Source organism: Peromyscus californicus, unplaced genomic scaffold (genome assembly GCF_007827085.1).
Source record: "Peromyscus californicus insignis strain IS unplaced genomic scaffold, ASM782708v3 Scaffold_22__1_contigs__length_63687245, whole genome shotgun sequence".
NCBI lineage: Eukaryota > Metazoa > Chordata > Mammalia > Rodentia > Cricetidae > Peromyscus > Peromyscus californicus.
In genome coordinates this window covers 62482656-62489995 of record NW_026294525.1, presented here as the reverse complement: position 1 = coordinate 62489995, position 7340 = coordinate 62482656, and the positions used below count along the sequence as shown (strand labels likewise).

Here is a 7340-nt window from a genome sequence, read left to right as displayed (position 1 = left end):
CTAGGAAATTTATCTCCATTGCTCTCTGCTCAGCCATTTAATATTGCTCACATCTCAACAGACTTGTAAATGCCTAAAAACAGAGCCTCACCCCAGAAATCCTTCTGACGTAGGTGACTGTTCTGTCTTCAGTGCTGGCTGGACAGGAGAAGTCCCAGAATGCTCTTGGACATTAGTATACTTGCTGCAAGTGGTAGGGGGTGGTCTGCCTGGGAGAAGCAAGTCACCTGGGCCACTTGGCACTTGACCTTCAAGACTGAATGAGAAGCAACGCCTGGTGGGATGGGCGTTGTTCTTGCGATGTCCAGGAGGTCAAGCAGTGGGCCACTGGCATGAGTCACAGAAGGAACATCAAAGGGAGACTTCTGTTCTATTTGTGGGTTTAGAGTGGAGCCTTAAAATGGAAAGGACAAGTAAATACGGGGCAAGAAGTGTGACAGCCAAGAAATGCTGGAGCAGATGGTAATGGGTGGGGGCAGCCAGGCGGCAGCCAGCCCCACAGGGCCAGAGAGGAAGAAACAACAGATTGGAGAAAACAACAAGAAGGGAGAAAAGAAATATGGAGGTAGGGAGAATGAATTGGAAAATAAGAACACAAGGAAAAGGATTTGTAACTGGAAAGTTTCTCCAGTCCCACCTGGTTCTGCAGTCCGCAGCCAGTTATAAAACAATCACTCAGAGGCTTATAATAATCACAAACTGAATGGCCTATGGCAGGCTTCTTGCCAGCTAGCTCTTAGAGTTTAACTCAACCCATAACTATTAATCTATGAATAGCCATGTGTTCCATGGCTTTACCTGCATCCCATTACATGTTGCTCCCAGGATGGCAGTCTGGCATCTCTCTCCAGACTCTGCCTTTCTCTTTCCTGTCTCTCTCCTTGGATTTCCCTCCTGCCTCTAGGCTGCCTTGCCATAGGCCAAAGCAGATTATTTATTAACTAATAATAACAACATATATTCACAGGGTACAGAAAGACATCCACCAACAGGATATCATGTTTCCTTTTTCTTTTCTTTCTTTTTTTTTTTTTTTTTTTTTTTGGTTTTTCGAGACAAGGTTTCTCTGTGTAGTTTTGGTGCCTGTCCTGGATCTTGCTCTGTAGACCAGGCCTGGCCTCGAACTCACAGAGATCCACCTGGCTCTGCCTCCCGAGTGCTGGGATTAAAAGTGTGCGCCACCACCTGGTTTCATGTCTCCTTTTTTGAGAGAAAATTTGTTGTATATGTATGAGTGTTGTGTCTGCATGAATGTCTGTGTACCATGTGCATGTCTGGTGCCCATGGAGGCCAGCAGGGGGTATTGCATTCCCTGGAACTGGAGTTGTGAGCTGACATGTGGGGACTCTGGAAGAGCAGCTAGTGTTCTTAAACATCTCTCCAGCCCAAGGATGTTTTGAAGAGTTGAAGACTCAAGAGAGAAAAACATCAGGAAGTGTCTGAATGAGGTGAGCCTGGCAAAGAGGCCAAAATGAGCTCAGGAAAGAGAAGGAGGTGGGGCCCACCGCCAGAACCCCACAGCGGTGGTGGTTTGGCATCAGCCTTCACTGAAACGACTGGCCAGAAAGACTTTGAGGTTCACCTGCATAAGCTCGTCGCCAGTCGCCAGTCGATGCTAGAGGAGGTGGGGGTGGGCAGTGGCCAGCTGGAGAGCTTGTTTTTGTTTGGTTCTATATTCTGCTGTCTGCAGAGAACCACTGCCAGAAGACTGGGAGAAGATTCTACCCCCAGGTAAGCTGGGCAGGTGATGCACAATGCTTCTCCTCTCGGCTCTGGGGTTCTGGGTTCCAGGTGTAAGGCTGATATCCATGCATTTGAAAACACTCACGGGATCCTCCATGAGACTACTTCCCATAGTATACACCGACTATTTCCTATCCAAATAATGCCGCCCTTTAAAATAGTCTTGACAAGCAAACCACGGCTCTTCTTGTTCAAATCATCTGTACCAAGTAAGGAAAACACACAAGAGAAAGTCAGACTCATAGGAACGAAGACACAGACCTTCAGACTTCAGTTTGTGAACTCCCGCGTCATCAGTCACCGTCCCAGTGGCTTTGAATTGCCGTGAGGGACAGTGATGGACTTCAACAGTGCATTAAAGACCGTCTCCAAAGAAATGCACCGAACAGATCCTGAGCAATGCAACCTCCTCAGAACACATGCCCAGGCCTTTTAGTGGTTTCACTGAAGTGAAGCCCTCTGGAGCTTTTTGATTATGTAAAAAATTCAGTCACTGATTCTATTCTCAAGGCTCCTCAGCAACTACTTATGTGGGGGGGGGGGACAGGGGTGAGGGAGGTTAGGAAAGCCCTTGTTATTTTGAATCTGTTCTCAGGGGAGAAGAAAAGGAGAGGGGATCTTCCCTCCTACCTACCTCCTGGGTACTGGGCGCTCTCCATCAGAGCAAGAAGAAACAGCCGTTTGTAGGAAGGCCGCAGGCACCTGCCTCTCCCAGAGAGGTCTGCCCTAGGGAGAAGGAATCAGCCGGAAGAATCCCTGCTCCCATTTCGAAGAGGCAGCGTGAGTTGAGAAAGAAAAAGGAAAAGGTGCTACCGAAGTAAAGCTGTAGACGGACAAGGTGACACATGCCTATAATCTCAGCACCTGGGGGAAGGGGAAGGAGATCAGGCTGTGAGCTCAAGGCCATCCTGGGCTACCCAGCAAGAACCTGTCTCAAAAAAAATTATGAAAACAACACAATAAACTGAAAACACGCAGCGGTTGCTCTGTGTTCTTGCCGGAAGACATCAGGACAATCAGAATTTGAGGCCTTAGGGCAGAGTGAGGGATTAGAAAACCCTGCACCCCAGAGCAAGTGAAGGCCCAGAACTCTCCTGTGAACCTGTCTCAGGGCACTTTAAGTACAGCTGGAGTCGGAGGCTAAGAGAACAAGGTAAGCTTTGGCGCTCAGGCCTTGCCCTGCTCACTGGCCCACTCATGACCAGAGTGCCCCCCTTTTCCTAAAAACCGTCTGTTTCCTCTTTGGTTAAAATTGAAAAACAAAATCTAGTTCTGTGTGGGAGAAAACAGAAAAATGGGTCAAGTACTTAACGAAGTGTTTTGCTGGTTGTATGCACCATGCCACAGGCCGGGTGTATATGCTGGGTGTGTGCACCATGTCACACTCTGGGTGTATGCACCGTGCCACAGGCCAGATGTGCGCACCGTGCCACAGGCTGGGTGCACCGTGACGCAGGCCGGGTGTACATGCTGGGTGTGTGCACCGTGTCACACGCCAGGCGTATGCACCGTGCCACAGGCTGGGTGTTGTCTGCTTTCTCCAAGTCTCTGGGTCTGAACATTCTCACTTGACCCCACTGCATCATCCAGACTTTTATCTAAGCAAGCTGGATACACTACACACTGTGTATTGTGGGGTCTGCTTTCTCAATAAGTCATTGCTAGATAGTTCTTCAAAGGAAGGCTTCAGAAAACAGCGTCGTCTCTGTGTCCTTCCTCCTCTAACCTTCTACACGCTTGTTGCATTGACTCACAATTGCATGCTCTCTCAGACATGCACACAGGACCACGAGGTCAAACTTGTGTGGGTTCATAAACTGCTTTGCTCTTTCTGAAACCTACGGCAGACTGTTTCTCTTCCTGTCACCGATTATAGATTTGTTTGTTTTTAATCAAATAAAGCACACATTGTGGTGATATATTCTGTACCCTAATAAACTTGCCTGAGGCTCAGAGGACAGAGCCAGCCACTAGATTAAACATACAGGCCAGGCAGTGGTGGCACACACCTTTAATCCTGTCACTCGGGAGGCAGAGATCCGTCTGGATCTCTGTGAGTTCAAGGCTTCTCTGATCTTTCAGTTTTCACCCTGATATCGGGCTCTGAGTTTTTTATTAAAAGACCATCTAAGATTTGAACAACAATACATAGTTCCTTGTGTCACAGATACAGGGCCTCAACATCTCTGAGTATCTTTTTCATAGTTAATGTAGCATGTGACCACCTAGGTTTATTCACCTAAGCATGTATAACTCATATGCTTACATGAATGCAGCCAGATGTATAAATACATTGTAAATTCTCCCAGCAACTCCTTTTTCTTTTTTGGTGAGACTACAAAATTTTTTTTCATGAGTGACAGGCCTGATGAATTTGAAGACTATGACATGTCTAGTTATCTTGGTCACTGTTCCATGGCTGTGAAGAGACACCATGACCACGGCAACTCATATATATATGTATGTATATATAATTTATTTATTTTTGTTTTATTTGCATTGATGTTTTGCCTGCATGTATGTGTGAGGGTGTCAGATCTTGGAGTAATAGACAGTTGTGAGCTGCCATGTGAGTGCTGGGAATTGAACCCGGGTCCTCTGGACAAGCAGCCAGTGCTCTTAACTGCTGAGTCATCTCTCCAGCCCCCACAGCAACTCTTATGAAGGAAAACATTTCATTGGAGCTGGCTTACAGTTTCAGAGGTTTAGTCCATTGCTGTCATGGCGGGGAGCATGATGACATGCAGGCAGACATGTTGTTGAAGAAGTAACTGAGAGTTCTGCATCCAGATCTGTGGGCAGCAGGAAGAGAATGAGCCATTGGGCTGTCTGGGCTTTTGAGACCCCAAAGCCCACCCCCAGCGACACATTTTCTCTAACAAGACCATACCTCCTAATCCTTTCAAACAGTGCCACTCCTTGGTGACTAAGCATTCAAATATATATATATAAGCCCATTGGGACATTCTTATTCAAACCACCATACTAGTTTTATGTCAACTTGACACAAACTAGAGTCATTTAGGAAGAAGGACTCTTAGTTGAGAAAATATTTCCCTAAGATTGGCCCGTGGAGGGGCTGGAGAGCTGGCTCAGTGGTTTAGAGCACTGGCTGCCGTTTCAGAAGTCCGGAGTTCAATCCCCAGAACCCATGTGGTGGCTCCCAACTGTCTGTAGCTGTAGTCCCATGGGATCTGAAGCGCTCTTCTGATGTGCAGAAAAACACCCATATACATGAAATAATTAATTAAAACTGAGTGCGGTAGCATGCGCTTTTAATCCCAGCACTCGGGAGGCAGAGGCAGGCTGATGTCTGTGAGTTCAAGGCCAGTCTGGTCTATGTTCCAGCACAGCCAGAGCTATATAGTGAGACCTTGTCTCAGGGTGATGGGGGAGGTTGGCCTGTAGGCCAGTCTGTAGTATGTTTTCTTAGGGATTGATGTAGGAGGACCCATTCCATTTTGGGTGGTGCCAATTCTGTGCTGGTGGTCCTGTGGGTATATGAGGAAGCAGGCTGAGCAAGCCAGAAAGAGCAAGCCAGTGAGCAGCACTCGTCCATGGCCTCTTCATTAGCTTCTGTCTCCAGGTCCCTGCCCTGTCTGAGTTCCTGCCCTGACTTCCCTCAGTGATGGACAGTGATGTGAAACTATAAGGTGTAAAAACCCCTTTCTTGCTGGGCAGTGGTGGCGCATGCCTTTAATCCCAGCACTTGGGAGGCAGAGGCAGGCGGATCTCTGCGAGTTCGAGGTCAGCCTGATCTACAGAGCGAGATCCAGGAAAGGCGCAAAGCTACACAGAGAAACCCTGTCTCGAAAAATCAAAAAAAAAAAAAAAAAAAAAAACAAAAAAAAAACCAACCAAAAAATAAATAAATAAAACCCTTTCCTCCCCAAGCTGCTTTTGGTCATGGTTTTTACCACAGCAATAGTAACCTAACTCCAGCACCCGGGTACAACTTCTATATGGTGTCCGCTCTTCTCCTGTGAAGAAAGGGAGCCTGTTGTTGAGATCAACTCACCAATTTCTGTGCTATAGAGGTGGCCACTGCATGAATAAACTCTGTTAAAAAGACAAAGATTTCAGAGTTGGCTTCACCTCAGATGTTCGTGTCTGATTCACAGACATCTGTGTCTCCCTGAGAAGTAATTTTTTTTTATTACAACCAGAACTGTCCAACAGAGCGATAAGCCAGCTCCTAGGGGAGGGAACTCCCTGTAATGGGAAGAAGCCAAGCAGAGCCACCTCGCACGATCGCAGGGAAGGCAATCCTGAGTGGGGAGGTAGAGTCATCACGAGATTCGAGGCTGCTCCGTTTCTGATGAAAGTAGCCTTTGATAGTACCTGGCTGCTGAGAAAAGACGCGGTGGGAGTCATTTCCCAGGGAGCTGTTTGAAGAAGCACGCTGTGGGTGTGTCCAGCGTGGGAGCTGGTAGGAGCTGGGCTTGCTCTTCTGCCTCAGCGCCAAGCACTGAGCCACAGGGCGCAGGCCATGTGGTCAAGACAATGACTGCGCCAGTCTGAGCAGCTTGTGGATCTGTTCAGGCAGAAAGAGGCTGCTGTCCCCACGGTATCTAGAATCACGATTCAACCATCATCAAGCCAGTTCTCCACTCTGATGTACGTCTGTCATCTTCCGGTCCTCCCACTCTTTCTGCGTCCCGGTCCTGCTGGCCGCTGGCCTGGGATATGGTGTCTTTCTTGACCTCTACCTTCTCTGCCTCCTGCTAAGTGTCCCAAGAAACCCCGGGTCTCCAGGTAGGAAGTGTCGCACATGGTCAGGGGCGCAGCTTGGGGAAATGTGCGGCTAGCTGCCCAGCACAGCGTCGCAGGGCGGTGTGTGCGCTCTTAGGCTGGGCGCTTGGTGCAGCCCCCGTGATGGCTTCGCTGTAACCGCAGAGGAACTTGGTGCAGGAAGTGTCCCAGCTGTTGTTCATTAGCATAGGAACGAAATTACACAAAGCAAATTGTTAGCAGACGTGTTGCCATAATCTTTAACTGGTGGCAATAAATAAGAGTGATCCTCTTTCAAGTAAATACGAGATTTCCGAAAAACCCAGCTTCCAATTGTCCGTGAAGGAATCACGTTGGATGAGGCTAAGCCTTGGCGGGAAGGACATGGAGGGGGCTGAGGCTCCAGCATCCATGCCCTGGAGTCGGGCGGCTGGACAGCTGCTGTTAACTTGGCAATATGGAAGCAGGCATGTTTGTGCCTCTGGACATCTGACCATCTGTTGGGTTTCCCTCAGGGGTTTTCAGTCTGGTCCTCTCATGGAACTGAGAGTAAAGTCACATGGCCACACAGCAGGAAAGCAGAGCAGGGGCTCAGCTCAGTGTGTTCATGTCAAAAAAAAAAAAAAAAAAAAAAAAAAAGCACAGAGTTGGTTTTTTTTTTTGTTACCCCTCTTCTTAATAAGATGTCACAATTAAAAAGAAAAAAGCTGCTCCTTCACAGCCTATGTCTTTATCTGTGGTTTAAACAATGTGAGTCTGGCCCCCACCGTGAGCACGCATCCCATAGCCTATGCATAGGAACACCTCTCCGTTCCTCAGGAAGAGATCAGAAAGCCCGTCAAGACTTTCTGATGATGATAATGTTC

The 7340-nt window shown here is 48.0% G+C and overlaps 1 long non-coding RNA gene across 1 annotated transcript; it reads right to left on the bottom strand.

The window, feature by feature from the left end:
• Positions 1-1096: 1096 nt before the first annotated feature.
• Positions 1097-7078, bottom strand: LOC128118177 (uncharacterized). Its single transcript, XR_008221040.1, has 4 exons — positions 5762-7078; positions 4437-4535; positions 2378-2607; positions 1097-1943 (listed from the first exon to the last, which is right to left on the bottom strand). It is a non-coding gene; the product is annotated as an uncharacterized LOC128118177 (long non-coding RNA).
• Positions 7079-7340: the final 262 nt, after the last annotated feature.